The sequence below is a fragment of the Typopeltis vanoorti genome, chromosome 10, assembly GCF_054136105.1.
Source record: "Typopeltis vanoorti isolate ZY-2024b chromosome 10, IOZ_Tvanoo_1.0, whole genome shotgun sequence".
Taxonomy (NCBI): Eukaryota; Metazoa; Arthropoda; class Arachnida; order Uropygi; family Thelyphonidae; genus Typopeltis; species Typopeltis vanoorti.
This window is the reverse complement of record NC_143558.1, coordinates 51,845,109-51,867,248: the sequence shown is the minus strand read 5'-3', so window position 1 is coordinate 51,867,248 and position 22,140 is coordinate 51,845,109. Positions and strand designations below refer to the sequence as shown.

Genomic DNA, 22,140 nt, shown 5'->3' with positions numbered 1-22,140 from the left:
TAAAACTTGACGTAATGACCATGCACTCCAAACATACCATAGAATTGACTGGAAAAATACCAAGTCCCTACACCGCACCAAAACCTGGTTTGAGAGAAAATTTAAAGAGTCTTGTGAAATGCTCAAACACAACCCAAATCTCAACAAAAATGATGGCCTCACCATTTCAAGAATGTGGAGGACCCATCTACAACCTGTATAACATCCTAAACTAGCATTAGAAAAATTCCCACTACAAGAAGACAACCTGGTGACTTGGTGAAGTGTTTAGAACATTCAATAGCAACTGAAAGAAATCATTTTGTAACCATCCAGAATATTAATACATGAGGACTCTAACAGTTTATTGTAGTTGCATTTATCTATTTATAATATATATATATATATATATATATATTTTTTTTTTTTTTAAATTTTTTTTTTTTATTTCTTTATTTATTCATTTGTTTTTCTTTTCTATCACTAGAGGTCAGGCTAGAAAAAAGATTTATTAACTATGTAGATTTAGTTTACTGGTATAGAAAGCATGAGCATGTTTGTATTCTTCCGATGATGACCTCAATATAGAGGTCGAAACATCAAGCTTTATTTTATTTGTAATTAATAAAATAATTTGTTCAACACGTGTGTTTTTGAGTCCCTAAATCTACAAATATGAGTGCTGATCACCGTGTAACCCTAAAAGAAAGTATATTCCTTCACAATTTCCCAAGCACTAATGATATCCTGGCCATCCAATCCTACCCTCCATGCAACTGCCCCAAGTTATCATCTAAGACCATTATAATCACCTGCCTTATAATTCCACATATGTTCCCTTTTATTTGACACTTCTGCAAGTCTATTCATCTTTCAAGTCAAAACACATGGTCACTCTCTCCAACTTGGAGGGGGGGGAAGAGAAGGCATCATAGTTATTATCAGCTCTTCTGATGCTATGGACCAAATAGAAAACTCTTGAACATCTTGTTTCCTCTATTACATGTTGCCTAAAACATTTGTCCCTCAAGTTTTCCATTCTCTTATTACTGCATGCATTTTCCTCTTCCCAGCTTATACTGTTAAAATCTCCCATAACAATCATTCTTCTTGCACTTTCCAAGCTCAACTGCTCAACATCTCCTACTCCCCACTCTCTGTGCTCCTTGGTTTGTAGCAACACCCAACAAAATATCCTAACCCCTTCTCTCTCTCTCTCTCTCTCTTTTCCCCTTCTTACCTGCTGTCCTGGCATCACTCTATCCCTGATTCCAGCATTCCCTCACATTCTTCTCATTTCCTCTCTCTGACTGTTTCCATTCTCCCCTCTTCTATTATTCCCATACCTCTCTCTCTCTCTCTCTCTCTCATTCCCTCTCCTCTTGTCATTCCTATACCTCTCTCTCATTCCCTCTCTTCTACTGCTCCTATTCTCTATTCTTCTATCACTCCCATACCTCTCTCTCCCATTCCTTCTCTTCTATTGCTCCTATTCTCTACTCTTCTATCACTCCCATACATTTCTCCCATTCCTTTTCTTCTACTGCTCCTATGCGCTACTCTTCTATCATTCCCATATCTCTCTCTCTCTCATTCCCTCTCTTCTTCTGTTTCTATTCTATCCTCTTCTATCATTCCGATCTCTCTCTCGCTCCTATTCTGATTTGCCTAATCTCATCCTTCATACTTCTCATCTCATTCCCGAGACATTACACTTCCTCTTTCAACTCATCTATCTTTCGCTCTCTCTGCAAGTTAGTCAATCTTACTCGCCAATCATCCTCCCAATGAAGATCATCTCCAAAAAGCTCACAATCAAGCCTTCCACACTCCCACTCTTATTTTTTTCATTCATATTTCACTCGTCATTCTCACCTATTACACTACTCGTCTCTCGAGATTCTCCCATCTCTGACACAACGGGGTTGATTATCATAATATCCAACTGATTAAGTTCCTCCCATTGCCTACATTTTGTGCACACATGCACCCCCTCCTCTCTCTCTCTCTCACCTGCCACGTATCCAACTGTTGGGATGCATACGTCCTACAAGCACTGCATGCCACAAAATCCTTTATTATGTTACGCAAAATAGAGTCCTTAAATGAGGGAGGACTTTAAGAAAGTTCTTAAAACTTTAAGAAAATATAGTAAATGTGGTTATGGCAGTTTCAGATATTTTGGTCTTCGGTTGAAGAGATTCGATTGAATTGTTGAATGAGAAATGCTGACCAAAACAACACCTAAAATTTAGGAGGATGCTAAAATTACGATATCACAACAGATATACAGCAGTGATACGGAGGAAGTTATAACATTTCAGGAGGTTACAGTCTCTTGTATAAAGCTTTGATCAGGTTACATGTAAACAGATTTGGTCACCTAGTCATCAATAGAATTAACTGAGGTGGTTTTCAGCCAATGGAATGTTGGATATGAAGAAAAAATTGAGAAAATGCAATTTGGAGAGCTTGTGGATAGGCAGGGCAGGGGATATGGTTGATACATAAGTTACTAAGAGATTTTTACCCTGGAAGCTATATTAAAGAGGGTGTGAATAAAAAGTGAGGAGGAGGATTTTGGTGTTGAGCACTTTTCACATAAAAGACTGGTGAGTGAAATGCATTACTGATTATTGCAGTGAGTGCAGAGACAGTAAATTTAAGACATGGTTTGTGAGTTATGTGTGTGTCACAGTGAGACCTCCATGATAAATCTTTTGACTCACACAGGTCTGATGATAATAATAATTGTAATAATAATAATGCAACAAACTGAGCAGGTAAATGCAATTTTTTTTTATTAAATTTCAAAAAAGGATTGGGTCATAAAATAATGATAAATGAATAAATCAAGGTTACATTTCGTGTGGTTCATGCATTTTAAAGAATGCCTTGGTAAGTCCAGAGATTTTATGAAAGAGGATAATTTTCAACATTTGAAAATAAAGAACTGATGAATCTTGGAGATTCAATGGAAGCTGTGAATATGTTCGCAAACATTCCATCCAATCTTCTCTTATGTAGTAGGTAAAACAGTCACTTATAAGTCTGCTCTTGTTATCCAGGATTATGACCAAACCAACTACGGGTAAGAGCCAATATATTAAGCTGTTTAACTGCAGGTGCATTTTGGTAGAGTTTGTCTGAGGGTGTGAGTAGGGAAGTGAGAGGCAGGATTTTTTTGTGAAGAGTTGTGAATGATTGGAATGCCTTGCCTGAGAGTGTGGTGTCTGCAAGGAGTTTGAGTGTGTTTAAGACATGTATGATGAGATGTGTGTGTGTGATAAAGGGACCTCCCAGATGAGTCTTTGACTCCATGAGGTCTTGGGGTAATAATAATAATTTTTTATTTATTTATTTTATTTATTTATTTATTATTTTTTTTTTAAAGTTTGAGAAAGAGTGATTATACATACAAATTTCTGCATTTGCTTATAAGGATTACCTGTAGATGAGTGAGGCAAGTTAATCCCATCTACTTCGAAGCTTGGGTTAGCTTTTATGAAGAGAGTGGGATTTAGCCTTCACTATTTGTGCTGTTGCTACTGTTTATGTATGGGATGTAGGCATTAGATGCTAGTGATGTGTGATGTGTATATTAGTGTTAATGGTTTCTTAATTTTGTTGGTATATTTTCCAGAGTTTGTGTTTTAATGTTCTGTAGTTATCTACGTGTTTTAACTTTCTTGGTAGGTTGTTGAGTTGCGTTGGTATCTGATGTGATCTCACAAAAGAACCATATGAATTGTTGAAGGGTGTGGGGATGTAGAGAGTTGTTGTAGGTTGTGTAATACGATATGTGTCTCTGTTGTTTCGATAGGTGATGTTGAAGTAATTCCTTGTTAATGTCATGTAGTTTCATGACATTAATCCCATCTACTTCGAAGCTTGAGCAAGCTTTGAAGTAGGTTTTTAATGCTCATAATTCTGTGTATCCCCATGTGCTTGTCGGATATTGGTTGTTGCGTGTAAGGTGTCCAGATCACTGTTGACACGGTTGTGTAATACGATATGTGTCTCTGTTGTTTCGATAGGTGATGTTGAAGTAATTCCTTGTTAATGTCATGTAGTTTCATGACATTAATCCCACCTACTTCGAAGCTTGAGTAAGCTTTGAAGTAGGTTTTTAATGCTCATAATTCTGTGTATCCCCATGTGCTTGTCGGATATTGGTTGTTGCGTGTAAGGTGTCCAGATCACTGTTGACACGATTTTCCTGTGTAGTGTTTCTAATTTTGTTAGTTGGCTGTTTGATTTATTTGTATCGATTGTTATTCCGTATCTGAGTAGGGATTCACAGATACAAATAGGAGTTTTTTTATGTTGGGTGGAATAATGTCTTAAACTTGGAGAGTTTTGCTGTGATGATCCGGAGTTTGGTGTGTAGGTATTCTATATGTTTTGTCCATTTAAGGTGGGAATCTATATAGAGACCAAGGTATTTTGCGTGTGTTACAGGTTTGATTTTGGAACATAGCAGGTATTTTTGTTGTTACTGCAGCGGTATATGTGACAATGTATCAATAGTGATGCAGGGCGTATGATTCAAAACACAGATGGTGTATTATCAACATCTGTGTTTTGATGCCGTTGATTAGAATTGCGTTTTGGTGGAAGTATGTTGTGATTTCGTTTAGGTCTTGTTATGCTTTGCAGAGAGCTGTGTTAATGTCTGTGTGGATTGCTAGCAGTACAGTGTCATCTGCGTATTGAAATATTTAACTTCTTATGGATATGTTATAAACATCGTTAATGTATATGTTGAATAGAGTGGGTGATAATATGGCACCTTGAGGTACACCGTGTTTTACTCTTTTCTGTAGTCTGGTGTGTGTTATTTTTTCTATCTTTTGAGATGACTGGTAGTGTAGCTATTGGTCTGTAGTTCTGAGTATCGTTTTCTTTTGCCGTGTTTGTATATATTGGCATAATTACTGCAGTTTTTAGTTGTTGTGGGATAATGCCTGTGTTGAATATTATGTTCACGAGTTTCAAAAGTATTGGATTTATTTGTTCAAAGTGTATTATAAGGTCTGTGAGTCTTATTTTGTCTATTCCTGGACAAAATAAACTCCTTTGTTATGGGTGGAAAATACATCGTTTGTTGTTGACTTTGTGTCGGTAGTTTTTTGTTGATCTTTGGTAGTCTTTTTTGAGTTGTGTGATGTTGTTTGTGAAAGTATGGTTGAATGAGTCTGCTAATTCCTCTTGGTTTGTGTCCTGACTGAAGCTTTTTGCAATAAAATCTTGTGCTGAAGTTTTCTTTTTTCGGGTTACTAATTCGTTGAGTGTAGCCATGTTTGCTTAATGTTGTCGTTATATTCCATGAATTTTTGGAAGTAGTAGCGTCTTTTTGCCCTACGAATTTTTTTTTTTTTCCGTAGGACTGATCCCCAGCATCAGTCCTATAAAACCCTTTAAGCAACTTTAATAATAATAATAATAATAATAATAATAATATTATTATTATTATTATTATTATTATTATTTTTTTTTATTTTATTTTTTTTATTTTTTTATTATTATTATTATTATATGGGCACCTCCACAGGGTCCGAAGACATCACAGGACACTTGATTTATCATACCTCTCCTTGAACCCATTAACAGACAAAGCACTCACAACTGACTCTGGCAACCCATTCCACTCGTTCACAACTCTCCAAGCAAAAATTCTAGTCCTTGCACTCCTACTAACCACACCTTTATTCAGCTTCCAGGGATGATTCCTTGTTCTGGTCCCTCCAGCCAAGTAAAACATTTCCCCTACATCAGTCCTATAAAACTCTTTAAGCAACTTAAATGTTTCTATCATATACCCTCTTTTCTCCTATCAACCTACTTCTACAGTCCACACACCCTCAATCTATCTTCATAGGGAACATTCCACAGGCTACTCACCATCTTGGTCACTTGCTTCTGAATCCTCTCCACTGCTTCCTCATCCCAAAGAAACCCAGATGATAAGATCTGAGCATAGTAATCCAGATACGGGCATATCAAAACCTTATAAAGAGGAATAACAACTTCCTTATCTCTACTTCTTAGTGTGTTCTTCAATAGCCAAGTAATCTTGTGACCAACCTTAGCAATATATCCTCTAAACTTCAACTCTCTGTCTACCATCATCCATATATCCCAAGCTTCAAAGCTTGGGATTTATGGATGCTTGTAATCTATTATCCCAAAACGCATAACATTAAACTGACATCCATTAACTTTTGCCCATACTGACAGCTTATATAAACTGTGCTGCAAACTCTCCACATCATCTTCATTGACTATTACTTTACCTAATTTCACATCATCAGCAAACAACTGAATATTTCACTTCAGGTTATTTCATATATCATTTATGTACAAATTAAACAGCAATGGTCTCTGTTTTTGCCTCAAATCTGCCTCTCCATACCATTTTTTGATATTTGTTCAGCAACCACCTTCTTATCCACTTAACCAGTGTCATATCCATCTCAATTTGTTCTAATTTGCATGATAGAGTTCCATGCAGTATTCTGTCAAATGCCTTCACAAAATCCAGCAAAATCATTGTGTAGCCATTTTCTTTATCCAACTCAGCTGTTACTCTATTATAAAAAGTTGGTAAGTAACTAAGGCATGAATGACTGTTCACAAAGTCATGTTGATCCTCATACAGTATAATATGACCTGTTTCAATTCCCATGGAACTCTATCAGAGCTGAGACTTAAATTAAAGAGCCTAGTCAGAGGCATTGCCAGTTCCCTTACACATTATTGCAAAACCCTAACTCATATCCAACATCATTATTTACATATAATATTCTATAATATCCTAAGAACCACCAATTCATCCACCTCCGTTTCCACATTACTGTCTCTCACATATGTTAAAGCAGTAACCTCACTAGGATCATATACCCTTCTAAAGTGGTCACTCAGTAACTCAACTTTTATCTGCTTATGTCTCTTTGTGACAATCATCACTCATTAAGGTTAATCTTCCATAGTCATTCTTCCTCTTACTTGCTACGTAATGAAAGAACTCTTTGGGATTTTCTTTGGACTGATCTGAAAAGAATCTGATTTTGTCTTCCCTGCCATCTTTGTCACCTTTCTTGATTGAGCCTTGTACTGATCATGAACAATTTCTTCTTCTGCAGCTCATGCTTAATGACATTACTCATCCATATAACTCCTATCTGATTACCCCCCCCTTTACCTTACATATGCAATTTAATATTGCTTACTCTAGATAATGTTTAACTATATCCCACTACTAACATCCTCATCCTGCAGTGTTTTATGCCACATCACAGATTTAAGCTTCTTCCTAAGCTTGTCATAATCACCTGTCTTGTAGTTCCACTACCCCTTCTTGACAGAATATTCCTCAATTTTACAATCTCCCAAATCAAGACAGCATGGTCACTTTCACAAATCAGAAGCAATGTTGTCAAACTGGTTATGGATAGCTCTTCTGATCCTATGACCAGGTCCAATACTCTCCCATCACATGTTGCGTTAAGTAATTATCTCTTGGTAGGTATATAAATTCCATTCACTTCCTGCCATGTGATCTTTCTTCCTTCCAGCCTATATCTCCATAATGAAAGTTCTCCATAATAATCGCTCGACCTGTACTCTTACATATTTTGCAATGCATGACTTCCAGATCATCTGTGGAACTTCCTGATATAGAAACAACCAACTGTATAATTTGAATACTTTTTACTGGCCTTAATCTCACACCAGACTGATTAAAATGATCAGCCACCTTCTTGCCTATATTCTATTTTTTCCAGCTGCAATTCATCTGTAATCATTACCAGTATTCCTCTCCCATTCTATCTTCTATGAAAATATTAAACCCTTCACATTCTATCCCTGCAACTACATCATTTGCTGTTAGCCAAGTCTCACTAATACCTATAACCTTTGGCGACATTGCACTAATTAATGCCTAAAACTCCTCCCTCTTTTCCTGATACTTCTGGCATTAGTATATAGAAAGTTGATTGAGAGACTAAATGCTACACTTGGTCATTCTCACCCTCACTTGCCTCATGAGTGATTTCACACTAATTGCTTACATTTTCCTGAATTTGCCCTTCAACATCCTTGATGAACAAAGCTCTCTCCCAGACACCTAACACCAAAACTATTCAGATGCCATACATCAGTTTCATACAAATCTTTCTTTCCATCAAATACTAACCACAGATCCACAAGTCCTACATCATTTCTTCTACACAATCTAAGTATTGACTCATTTGTTACTAACACCCTCCTTCTCAGTTCACCTCTATCATAGCGTTGTCAGAGACTTACAATCTTCAACACCTCACTCTTATGTTTTGCCTCTTCTAAAAACTCCTGTGCATCCTCCCTCATACAATGCTTCTCACTTCTCAAATCATTTGTACCAACAAAAACAATCATTTCCTTCAACTTACTGTTTTAAATCCATATAAAACCAGAGTTTTCAAGAGGGAAAACCATACTACCTCCATATGAGACATAGAGTCTGCACAAATTATTATTATTATTATTATTATTATTATTATTATTATTATTATTATTATTATTATTACGGGTATCTCCATGGAGTCAGTAGACTCATTGCGGGAGACCCAAACTAGCAAAACAATATCTGTCATATCACTTCTTGAATTCATTTAATTCATTTACAGACGAAGAGCTCACAACTAAGTTAGGCAATGGCAATGAATTCCACTCATTCATCACCCTCCAGGCAAAAAAACCTTGTTCTGACACCTTTGTTAACCACACTCTTCTTTAATTTCCAGGGATGACCTCTTGTTCTTCCATCACTATCACACAGCTGAAACATTTCCCCTGCATCAATCCTATAAAAACCTTGCAGTAATTTAAATGTTTCTATCATATCCACTCTTCTTTGCCTATCAACCAATCTTTGCAATCCACAAGCTCTCAATCTATCAATGTAGGGAGCATTTTTTACATCACTCACCAACTTGGTCACTCTTCTCTCAACCCTCTCCACAGCCTCCTCATCTCCAAGGAATCCAGGTGACCAGACTTGAGCACAGTAATCCAAATGTGGAAGTATCAACGCTTTATAAAAGGGAATAATAACCTCTTTATCTCTGGATGTCAGCGTGTTCCTCAACAACCAAGTAATCCTATGTGCAATCTTGAACACCTTAGCAATGTGTCCTCTGAACTTCATCTCCCTATCTACCAACACCCCTAAGTCCCTAGCCTCATCAATCTCTTGGAGTACTGTTCCATCAATGTAGTACACAGCTGGTAATCTTTCAATCCCAAAATGCATGACTTTACACTTTTCCACATTGAACTGACATCCATTACCTTTTGTCCATTTTACCAGCTTATTTAAATCATCCTGCAAACTTTCAATATCAGCTTGATTTTTTATTGCACTACCCAACTTTGCATCATCAGCAAACAACTGAATATCTCCCTTTAAGCCGTTTCCTATATCATTTATATACAAATTAAACAACAATGGCCCAAGCACAGAGCCCTGAGGCACACCACTGATCACCTGCCTCATTCTGGACTCGGCTCCTCCATACACCACCTTATGGTATCTCTCCCTGAGCCATTCTCCTATCCATATCACCAATTTAATATCCATTCCCATCTGCTCCAATTTGCGTAACAGTGTTATATGGGGGTATCCTGTCAAAAGTCTTAGGAAATCCAGAAGTACCACTGTGTAGCCAGTTCCTTTGTCCAACTCAGATGTCATTCTATTATGAAAAGTTAATAGATTGCTAAGGCAGGATCTACCTTTAACAAAACCATGTTGGCCTCTATAGAGTATCATATCCTGATTCACCCATTCTTGAATTTTGTCCAAGAATGGGTGGATCTTTAACCAACTTTTCCAATACTTTTATCACTACTCCTGAGATGGTGATTGGTCTTGATTATTAGTAGTAGTACTAGTATCATTATCCTAAGACCCCATGCAGTCAAAGACTTATCCAGCAGGTCCCTTTGTCATACACATAGCTCATCATACCATGCCTTAAACAGATTTAAATTCTCTGCAGCCAACACATTCCCAGGCAAGGCATTCCAATCATTCACAACTCTTAAAGCAAAAAACTGTGCATCGCACTCCCTTGTTCACATCCTCCCTTATACAGCTTCCAGGGATGACCTTTTGTTTTTCCATGGTCTCCCACCATTTTATGAAAAACCTCGTCAACATTGATCCTATAACAACCTCTTTCCAAATGTCTCTATCATATCATCCCTCTTCCTCCTATCCACTAAACTGTAAATTCCAGCTTCTCAACCTTTCCTCATATTCAATGCTCCAGAAGTCAGAAACAACCTTAGCCAGTTGCCTCTAGACCCTTTCCAACATCCCTTAGTCATTTTGAAAAACCAGGTAACCAAATCTGTGCACAGTAGTCCATGTATGGCCTAATCAAGGATTTATAAAATGGAAGAAGAATCTCCTCACTTCTACAAGTCAGTATCCTCCGTATTATTTCCAGAAATGCTCATGTCATTCTCACAATTTTTGCAATGTGTCCTCTAAATTTTAGTTCCTTTCTCTTATTTCCTCCACCTCCAATAATATATCCCCACCAAGCATAAATTCTTTCTTTCCCAAATTTTAAAATCTTACATTTTGCAACATTGAACTTTTATCCCCATTCCTGTGCCCATTCACTGAATCTATTCGTCTTCTTGTAAGGTCACATCATCATCTTCTCTATTTTTCATAGTTTTTCCCAACTTTGCATCATCTGCAACAAATGAATATCCTCATCCAAATCTTCCCCAAAATTATTAACATACAGTTTGATTTTTTAACAATACTTGAGACATAATGATTAGAAATAAATACATGTTAGCACAAGAATAATGTTTAATTTGGCAAATATTATGGTCTGAATATTACAGACCATATTCAGTGGCTACATAGGAATAGTTTTAAAAAAAAAACAAAGTGGAATACGAACAATTGATCATTCATACATAGAACGCGCCACGTGATGTCATATCGCTAAGTATTAGAAGAGTAAACATTTAAAAAAAAAAAAACATAATTAAAGATATTAATTCAGAAATTCATATAATGATCTTAAATTAAGTTTAAGATCATTATATAGGCCTGTTTATTCTTCTAATACTTAGCGATATGACATCACGCAGCGCGTTCTATGTATGAATGATCAATTGTTCATATTCCACTTTGTTTTTTGTTTTTTTAAACTATTCCTATGTGGCCACTGAAGATGGTCTGTAATATTCAGACCAAAATATTTGGCAAATTAAACATTATTCTTGAGCTAACATGTATATATTTCTAATTAACATACAGGTTAAGCAGCAATGGCCATAAAGAAGCCCCCTGAGATATACCACAAGTGACTTTCCTCTTCTGGGATATTACTTCCCCATACACAACTTGCTGATACTATCAGATAGCCAATCTCTGATCCAATGCTCTAATCTAACATCCAACTCCATCCACTTTAGTTTGACTATCGACCTTTCATGCAATAATCTATCAAAACAATTTGCAAAATCTAAGTATATTACTGTATCCATCTCCTTTGTCCAATGAAGTCATCATCTTATTGTAATAAGTAAAAATATTACTAAAGCATGATCTCCTTTTAGTAAATCTATGCCTCCACAAAAGATAATACCACAGTTGTCAACCCTGTTCTAGATCCAGGTTCTCACTGGCCTCTCCAACACTACAATTGACACAAAGACAGGCCTATAATTCGATGTGAGGTCTGTCACCTCCCATATGAAGTGTCACAATCTTACCTTCTTTCCTTCCACTCCTTTGGAACTTGACCAAGTGTGAAACTTATATTAAATATGTCAAAACAGATACCAACTCTCTGGCACATTCCTTCAAAATATGTTGATATATTATCAAGTCGTGTAACCTTATTAACATCAAGTTTGCTCAATCACCCATATACCTCTTGCTCACTTTTAGCCAGTCTCTCCTCCTCATCTTCGACTTCTCTCATTCTCTCCATGATGTCACATGCTCAAGAATGAAGGAGGTTTATGAACTGTTCATTAAATATCTCAACTACATGCTCTGCAGCAGTTGTTCTTATACCATTTTCTACAATCGATGCCATCCTTCCATAATTATCATTCTTTTTTTTTTTTTCCCCTGAATTCTCTAGGATTCTTTTTAGCTTCATTAACTAATTGCTGCTCATACTTCACAGTTGCTACCATTACCAACCAAGTCACCCATCTTGCTTGTTCTTTGTAATCCTAATGGAATTGAATATTACCATGCCTCTTATGTTGCCTCCATAATGCCTTTTGACTCTGTATTGAATGTTTAATCTCTTCATTCATCCATTTCACACCTTTGGAATACATTTAGACATTGTTTCTACTAGACAATTCTTGAATATCACCCAAGCAGCATTGATCTCCTTTCCAGCTAACTCCTCATTTTATGCTACACCTGCAAGCTGTCTCCTGAGCTTCTCATAATCACTAGCCTTGTAGTAATACATATACCATTTCCTCACAGAGGTCTTCACACTGCATGCAACCACCTAGGTAATTACTTCCAGGACCCTCAATTCTCGTGTACACTCTATTATATACTGCCTGAAGTAGTTGTCCCTCAAAGAATTGAGAAACTCATTTTCTTTACTTCCAGTTGCTATCTCATCCCAGTCTATATTACCATAATTAAAATCGTCCATAATGATCACCCTTTTCTTATTTGCTTGGTTAATTTGATTATACATTTCATGGTTACTACCATCCACATTACCAGATCTATAACAACAGCTGACTAAGTATTTCATTCTAATCACCTGTATCTCACACCATACGGCCTCAAAACCACCTGCACCATTTTCTTCTTGCATCTCTATTTTATATAGACATAACCGATATTACCAATACTTTATTACAAATAGCTCCCCTTCCTTTTTACCTTTTCTATCTTCATTAAACACATCATGCCCTTAAATTAAAGATGCCAAGAAATTATATTCTTGATTGTATCCTTTATCAAAGTGAGAGCAAATAAAAATTTGCACATGAATGAACATCATGACTGGCTACTTGTATATATTGGCTAACAACTTCACATTAATTGCAACACATATATACTTAAGGACATGTATAATGCTGTGCAGTGGGAAGGGCCATTCCTCAGACCTGTTTCTATCTTTATCATCAACCTTTAACCTCTCATCAGTGGAAGCAAGGCCCAGAAGTGATACCAAGATTGTAGTGATGCAGATGCCATATTTCCAAATGCAAGTAGTCAGAAGGTGCCACACCTTATTATAATATACTCTGGATTAGAGAAAGATGCTTGAAAGTTTTTTTCACTTGGTTATAATATAAATTAAAGATGCCAAGAAATTATATTTTTGTTTGAATCCTTTATCCAAGTAGAAGCAAATAATAATTTGTGCATGAAGTAACAACCAAGTGAAAAACTTTTGAACATTGGATGAGGATGACATCCTGATCCAACTATGTCTCATTTATTCCAATAATTCTATGGTGAACAGACTCAATTAATGCAACCATGCAACCACAAATTTCTGAATGAAAATTCTAACCATAGAGTTGATACTCTCATTCATAAGGACAGTCCAGTATTAAAAACTTCTCCTACAACTTTAGTCCCCCACCTGTCAGATATAAAACCTCATTTCAAGTGTGAACTAATTTAATAAGAGAAAATATTCAAAGTACACCTCAAAGTCATTTAAAAGAAAAACTACATTTTTTTTTTTTTTTTTTTAGATTAAAGCCATTAAGAGTTATTCTAACATGATTCTGTATAAGATCATAAAAGTGGAAGAACATAGGAATTTCTATTGCACAATATTGTCTATTTACATGTGAGTGCCAGCTGATTAATTTTCGCACTGTTAAGCACAACAATCCTTCTTTTTTCCCCCTTTCTTTGGGGGGGGGGGTGTCACTTCTATGCTGGAAAGTGAATTATAATGCAGTCGCCCTGCTCAGCCAGGAGTTGATTCCGTGGATTCCAGTCTTGGTGGAAAAGATCTAAGGTGTTATATTGCCTGTGGTGGTGATACTCGTGTAGGATCCGACTTCTCATGGAAGGCTGCAGTGAGTTGGTCAGTTGCCTCTCTCTGTGAAGTTGCTGTGCTGTCTGGTCTTGTATGTCTGAGGTAGAAGTTGTATATTACCGCTTTCACAGTGATGAAAAGGTAGTTGCAGAACGAATGGTTATTTGACTCGGCATGGATGAGATTGAAATATTCCTCTTCTGTATGAAGACTACCACAGGTGAGAGCTGCCATTTCCCGAGACAAACTGATTAATTGGGTGTTGACTGGGCATTCCAAGTAGATATGCCGGACTGTTCCTAATTGGTAGCAGAACAGGCAGTTATCTGAGACATTTGAGTTAAATTTTCGTAATATAGTAGGAGCGGGTAATATATTGTGCCACATTCTCCACTGAATATCTGCATAAGGTTTGATGGCTCTTGTGCGATATGGTAGATCCCATTGAAATAGTGTTTGATCCGATGATGCAGGATTTTCCAATAAAGTGCTTTGGTTCGTCTGTTGTGTTAGAGTGCTGTAGATCTTGTTGGTATTGCTGGGTGTAAGTTTCTCCGATGAGTTATTGGTTTTTATCAGAAAGAGCGGTGCCAGATCTTCTGAGTTGGGAGGGCTAAGCCCCTCTTCTGTTATGCTATCAGACATAGCAGCTTGAAAAGCGGCCTTTACGTTGTCTATCTGCTCAGACTGATTCCCATATTCCAGGTTTTCGAGAGAATTTGGAAAGCGCCAGGTGAGAGGCTTGGAGAAAGAATGTCACCCAAGATCCTCACGCTTCGCCAGCTCCATGGAGGAAAGAAAAACTCTTTCTGAGTGATCGGGCTTCTTACCATCGTGTTGTGAAAGATGGGTTCCATGAGGATTTCAGGTAGGGATGCTGTCTTCACTGTGTGCTGGAGGTTTAGCTTCTTCCATCGTCGAAGGGCATCTTTGTAGAAGTTTGTTAAATTTACTGGCACTTGAGCTGTTGTCATTCTTAAGGTTGTGGAGTGAGAGAGACCTCTAGTGGCAGAAGTGAAAATATATTCAGTGGTGAATTTGTGTGATATTTCCTTTGGTTGTATGGTATTCAGGAGAAATCGAGCGCGGAACGTTGTTGTCCTATTGTCAACGGAGGTCAAATTTTGTCCTCCATCTTTGAGAGAAGTACATAGCTTGGAGTATGAAAGCCAGTTTGTTTTGTTCCATATGAATCGATATATGGTTGACTTTATTTGTTTGATGAATTGCTCTGGTGGCGTAAGAATCTTTAGTGTATGCCAAAGGACACTGGTGGCTATGGTTAACGATTATTGCTAGATATTTTTTTTATTAAACTTGATAAAATATACATTGGAAGATAGATAACAAAAGAACTATTTACATATTATAAGAATTTATATTACAGAGAAAAAAAGATTTTCATTTTAGATATACAACAGAAATGAGGGAAAAACAGGATACATTAGTGGTAGACAGGATGTATCTTTTCAGTAAGAGTCAATATTACAGTTCAGTATCACTTTTAGTTATTTTTCAGCTGAAGTGTGTTGTCGTCAGTAATCCAGAACAGGGTACCAGTTGAATTCCACTCCTCTATGAATTTCGTGACAGTTTCTGTTTCTTTGTAATAATCAAATTCCAGTGAAAGCCTGCTTTGTAGTTTCTGACGTAGGCTACACATGAGGGTCTGTTCCGATTCAGGGATGGATGGGTGCTGGTTATTTCTTGTGTGCTTAACACGTTCGCCGCCAACTACGAGTATACTCGTAGTTCGTATATGAGCTTCACAAGCCAACTACGAGTATACTCGTATGTCGATTTACTGACCTCCTATGCCAAACACGAGTTACCCCTTAGTATAATTACCTTGATTTGGACCTTTGGATTCTGAATAAAGCGGAAAGCACGTCTGGGGCTTGATAGAAGGGAAATAATTTTCAACTAAAATATAATATATTGTGTATGTGCCTCAGAAGCCAACTACGAGTATACTCGTAGTTCATGTATGAGCTTCACAAGCCAACTACGAGTATACTCGTATGTCGATTACCAACCTCCTATGCCAAGAGCGAGCTAATCTCTAGTATAACACGTAATTTGTAAATCAATTTAAAACATAAAAATGAATAAAAATAATAAAATGAAATCAATAAAATAAAAACCAATTTATTCAAATTACGAATGATACACTTTAAAACAGTTTTCCACGCACAATGGTGGTTTTTCCTGGCAAACAGGACAATAATAACAAGTTTCGCATCATTGTTTGTTTCGTGTATATACTTTCGTGTACATGGCTTTGTTGGCGAATATTTTTTTCTGTAGGTGGTAAAATTTCCAAATAATGAAGATCCTGAATTCTGCTGATAATCTGTGATGCTGTAAGCTTATCCATTCCAACAAAAACTGTGATAAATCGATCTCTAAATTTTAACGCAATCATTCGTTGCGTTTCCAGTAATTATATTATAAAATTTATGCGCATTTTGAATGTATATATCAAGAATGCATATTGCCAATTTCTTTGGCCATCTAATTGTCTTTCGTAAGGGGGAAAATTGATCAGAAAGATCGATACCTGGCATACCCAAATTATAGTCCCTAACGATATTTGGTTTTAACTGAATTTTACCATTCCGATTTTTGCTTGAACTATTTAAAATTTGTGCTTATTTGAAATGGAAAGAACTTTCCTCTTATCCTTCCATTTGCGATGATGAATTCATTAAATTCATCATCGCAAATGGAAGCTCATATTAGCATAAACTTCTAATTCTTTATCAGTAAGTTTTCTTTTACTGATCATGGCGAAACTCAAGATTTTTAGAGACTAGACACAATAAACACATTCGTCAGAGAATGTAATATATGGGTGGGGGTGATACGCCGGCTACGAGATTACTCGTAGTGACCTTGAAGATGCGAAAGTGCTTGGCGTGCGGGAACAAACTATGCCCGAGGAGCGTGGCAGCGAATGTGTTAAGGTAGAAACTGTAAATGACGGCCTTGGGCAGAGATGAAAAGGAAATTGCATATTCTGTGTTTATTCTCTTCTGTATGGACTAAATTCCAATAGTCTTCTTGACTGTGTGCGTATTTACAGGTGCTAGAGGCTGTATTCAGGGTGTAGATGATCATCGCTTTATTTGCAGGACAAGGTTAGATATGGGTGTTCCAAGGTGCCTGAAACTTCGCAGAATAGACACTGATCCAATTCTTTTAGCTGAAATTTGTGGAGCTTAGTAGGATTGGCAAGATGTTATGCCATAACCTCCACTGTATGTTGGAATCTGGTTTGACACATCTCGATTTATATGGAAGATCCTACTGAAAACTGTGTAGGATGTGCAGCTTAGTAAATGAGAGGGTTATTAATGAATACACGAAGGGAGAAGTTGGAGGCACTGATATGAGGAAGTGGTATATTTTCTTGTAGTTGGAGGGAAGAATTGGAAATGAGGCTTCAGATGATGTAAGATGATAGGTAGGCTCCCTGCAGTTTCTAGAAGAAATACAGATTCCCTGAGACGTAGCGATATCTGGGAAGGCTTTTATAATAGCAACTTGTATCAGTTGATATTGCTTTTCAATTTTGGAGTTTTTCAATGGTAGGCATGTTAGTATTTTCCAGTTTAGCGCCTGGGTCAGGAGGTCCCCTATGATTCTCATTCCTGCTCAGTTCCATGTAGGGAAAAGGAAGGGCTGGCTAGTTGTGAGACTTGTTATGTTTCTGTTTGAAAACAGTGGTTCTGTTAGTACAGCTGACTCTGTTGATCCTGTCAGTGTGTGATGAAGGTTTGTCTTTTTACACAGCTGTAGAGTATCTTTGTAAAAATGAGGTAGTTTAAGAGGAGATGGTGCAGAACTGGTCATTCGGAGGATTGTGGACAGTGTAAGTCCTGTGGTGGATGATTTCTTGATGTAATCGAAGGTGGTTACATAAGCATGACTGGACTGAAGTGTCTTTAGGAGAAGGATTATCATGAAGGATGTGATCTTGTTTTCAAAGGAAATCAGGGCCTTAACCTCCCTTATTGAGTGGCTTGCAGAGCTCAGAGTATGTTATCCAGTTGGTATTGTTCCAGAGGAAATGTTTCATTTCCATTTTAATGTGATGGAGAAAGTCTTCGGGGGGGGATTAGTACTTTGAGGGTATGCCATAACACACTCGCAGTCATCTGGTTAATTATTAGTACTCTTCCTCTAAGTGAAGAGTACTAATAATTAAGTTCTATTAATAACTAATAGAACGAATGCTGTTCCATTTATCTAGCACTTGTTTAAATTGGTTGTGTAGCTGTGTCCAATTCAGTGAGTTATATATTTTGGTGTTGCCAAAGTGCACACCTAAGTATGTTTGTCTTTAATTTGACCAGTTACATTCAATCGGAGAATCAGTTCTCGCCTTCCATCTGCTTGACCATAAACCAGTGGTTTTTGCAGAGTTTAATTTGGCCCCTAAGGCTTATGCATATAGTTTGTGTGCTTCCTCAGTTACTGTAATTTCTTCTTCATTTCAGACTATTATAGTGACATCATCAGCATATGCTAATAGGGTTTTTTTTGATGTGGCTCTATTATGTTGGTTTGTTTGGAGTACTCTTTTTCTATGGCCAGTGTGTATAATTGTCCAGAGAGAGAGAGAGGACATCCTTGCTTGATCCCTTAAGAGTATGGCAAAGTGCGGTGAGGCTGTTGTTAATTTTTAAACAGAAGAGTGCATCTCTGTATAGCAATTGCACTGTTTTAATGATGAGAGGGCCATAGCCAAATGCCTTTAAGACATCATAAAGGTACTCGTGCTCTACCCTGTCAAAAGCCTTCTCCTGATCAAGGCTGATGAGTGCCAGGTCTTCATTTTGGCCGTTTACAATGTGGATGAGATCTCTTATTAAATGGAGGTTATCATGTATTGATCTTCCTGGAACAGAATAAGTTTGATGTCGGTCAATAACCTCAGGCAGTGTTGGCTTTAGTCGGTTTGCAATAACTTTGGAAATGATTTTGCAATCTGTATTGATTAGTGAGATTGGATGTCAGTTTTGGATATCTGTGTGGTCTCCTTTCTTTGGTATCAATCATGCTACTGAGGTCGTGATGGATTTTGGGAGCCCATTGAGGTAGGCTTCTTGCAATGTTTTAAGGAGAAGTGGTCCGAGTTGATTCCAGAAGACATGGAAAAACTCTGTTGTGAGACCATCAAGGTCGGGAGATTTATTCTTTGGCAAGGATGTGCATGCAGTTTTCAGTTCCTCTAGCGCGATTGGGTTTTCTAAGTGATTCTGATCTGTTGCAGAGATTATTTTTTTTGTTTCTTTCCGTATTTCATGAATGGCGTGAAGGGATGTTCCTGTAGAGTTGTATGCATTCTTGTAGTATCATAGGATTTCAGAAGTGATTTTACTTGGATCTTCTGTGATGCTGCCATCTTGAAATCTAATAGCAGAGATGCAGTTTGCTGCCTGGTATTTTTTTTCCAAAGAGAAAAAATATTTTGTGGGTGCATCTGAGAAATGTATTTGTGTATGTCGCGATCTAAGTAGGGTACCCTTTTTGCGGATACTTGTAAGTGTCTTTGCATGGCTTGGAGGACTGAATTATATTCAGGACTTTTTTCTGATAGATACTGCAGCTATTTTTCAAGTTGCTGGATGTTAATGTTGCTCTGTTGATTCTTCTGGTGACTGTAAATCTGCGTGAAGATTTTATTCGTGATTTTAGGTGGGGCCACCATGTTTTCATTGGTTCTGCACTCTCCTTCAAGTGAGGAAGGTTAGTTATTAAAGCCTGAGTGTTTGTTATGTATTCTGGATTTTTTAGGAGGGTATTGTTGAAGATCCAATAGGCACTTCCTGATTTGGATGCTTCCAAAGATAATGAAAGTTGCAGCTTAATGAAGCAATGATCCGAGATGTAGGAAGGAATGTGCGAGATGTTTCTAACTAGAGGAACAGTGTGTTTGGAAATTAGTATCTGTCTAGTTGTGTGTGATAGAGTGGCCTATTAGTAGTGCGTCGTTGTTTGGAAAGTGTATTAATGTCTGTCTTTGGAAGCTTCTACCATGTGCAAATTCAGGCTTCTTTGTGGCTGCTGACAATGTGCGTATTTTTCCTGTGACAGAACCATATCTTGATAATGTGGATCTGATGAGTTGATGAGGAATTTCAGGGGGAACATTTGATACAGTTACTTTTGCCGGGGGGGGGGGCAGTGCTATTGGGGCTGCTTCGAAGTGATAATCACCGATATCGACGCCTTTTTGCAGTACCATTTGTGGCCATGAGATGTGGCTGAAATACACCTGCACAGTACCAGCTAAGCGGAAAGCGTCATAAAACAATTTTGGTGATGGCCGTCAGATAATCTTCTAATGAAATATTTTCTTTGGTGGTAAAAATAACAATTCCATTTTCTCATTGACGTTCGTAACACTGGGTAGTTATTTTTGTGTTAACATGTTCGCTGCCAACTACGAGTATACTTGTGTTTCATATATGAGCTTCACAAGCCAACTATGAGTATATTTGTATGTCAATTTACCGACCTCCTATGCCAAACACGAGTTAACCCTTAGTATAATTACGTTAATTTGGACCCTTGGATTCTGACTAAAGCGGAGAGCACGTCTGGGGGCTTGATAGAAGGGAAATAATTTCAACTAAAATATAGTATATTATATATGTGCATCAGACGCCAACTATGAATATACTCGTATGTCGATTACCAACCTCCTATGCCAAGCACGAGTTAATCCATAGTATAACACCTTAATTTGTAAATCAATTTAAAACTAATAAAATCAATAAAAATAAAAACCAATCAATAAAATAAAAAAAGAATTTATTCAAATTAAGAATGGTACAGTTTAAAACAATTTTCCACGCACAATGGTGGTTTTTCCTGGCAAACAGGACAATAATAGCGTGTTTCGCATCATTGTTTGTTTCGTGTGCATACTCGGCATGGCATTGTCGGCGAATATTTTTTTCTGTAGGTGGTAAAATTTCCAAATAATGAAGATCCCGAATCCTGCTGATATTCTGTGATACTGTAAGCTCATCCATTCCAACAAAAACTTTGATAAATTGATCTCTAAATTTTAATGCAGTCATTGCATTTCCAGTAATTATATTATAAAATTTATGCACATTTTGAATGTATATATCAAAAATGTGTATTGCCAATTTCTTTGGCCATCTAATTGTCTTTTGTAAGGGGGAACAGTAAGAAAGCATGTGATCAGAAAGATCGATGCCTGACATAACCAAATTATAGTCCCTAACGATATTTGGTTTTAATTAAATATTACCATTCCGATTTTTGCTTCAACCATTTCAAATTTGTGCATATTTGAAATGGAAAGAACTCCCCTCTTATCCTCCCATTTGCGATGATGAATTCATTAAATTCATTATCGCTTATATTAGTGTAAGCTTCTAATTCTTTATCAGTAAGTTTTCTTTTACTGGTCATGGCGAAACTGAAGGTTTTTAGAGACTAGACACAATAAACACATTCTTCGGTGCATGTAATATATGGGTGGGGTGATACGAGATTACTCGTAGTTGGCATATGAAACAAAATTCTGTCTGATAAGCCAGCTACGAGATTACTCGTAGTGACCTTGAAGACGCGAAAGCGCTTGGCATGCAGGAACAAACTATGCCCGAGTACCGTGGCAGCGAACGTGTTAATAGGTTTACTGCTGGCTGATGTGGCATTCATGTGTGAGATCAGTGTTTTGGGAGATGATAGGATATTTCCGTTTGATGCAACATTAGCATAAAATTTGAAATTTACTGACCTGTTTTCCATGTCCATCGCTCCGGTGAACTTTGCTCGTCCTTCCGGGTCCAAAGTCATGGGGGGGGGGGGTCTTTGCTTTGCTGAGTCTGTGGTATTGCAGGAATGTGCGGTTGCCATGGCAGGTAATCCTTCGCCAGCTATAGCTGCAGGTGAGGAATGCAGGTGGCGAAAAAGTAATTATGGCGTCGAAATTTAAGATATATAGGAACTCATATACCAGGAGAAGAAAACTGTCATAAATCACTTATCACTAAACTTACACGTACATGACTGTATGAGTGGATAGCTCTCAGATTGGAGAATATAT

At 37.3% G+C, this 22,140-nt stretch overlaps 1 protein-coding gene across 1 annotated transcript in view; it reads right to left on the bottom strand.

The window, feature by feature from the left end:
• LOC150102416 (muscle-specific protein 300 kDa-like) overlaps positions 1–22,140 on the bottom strand; it is a 1,203,500-nt gene that overhangs the window by 1,107,607 nt on the left and 73,753 nt on the right. The window lies entirely within an intron of this gene.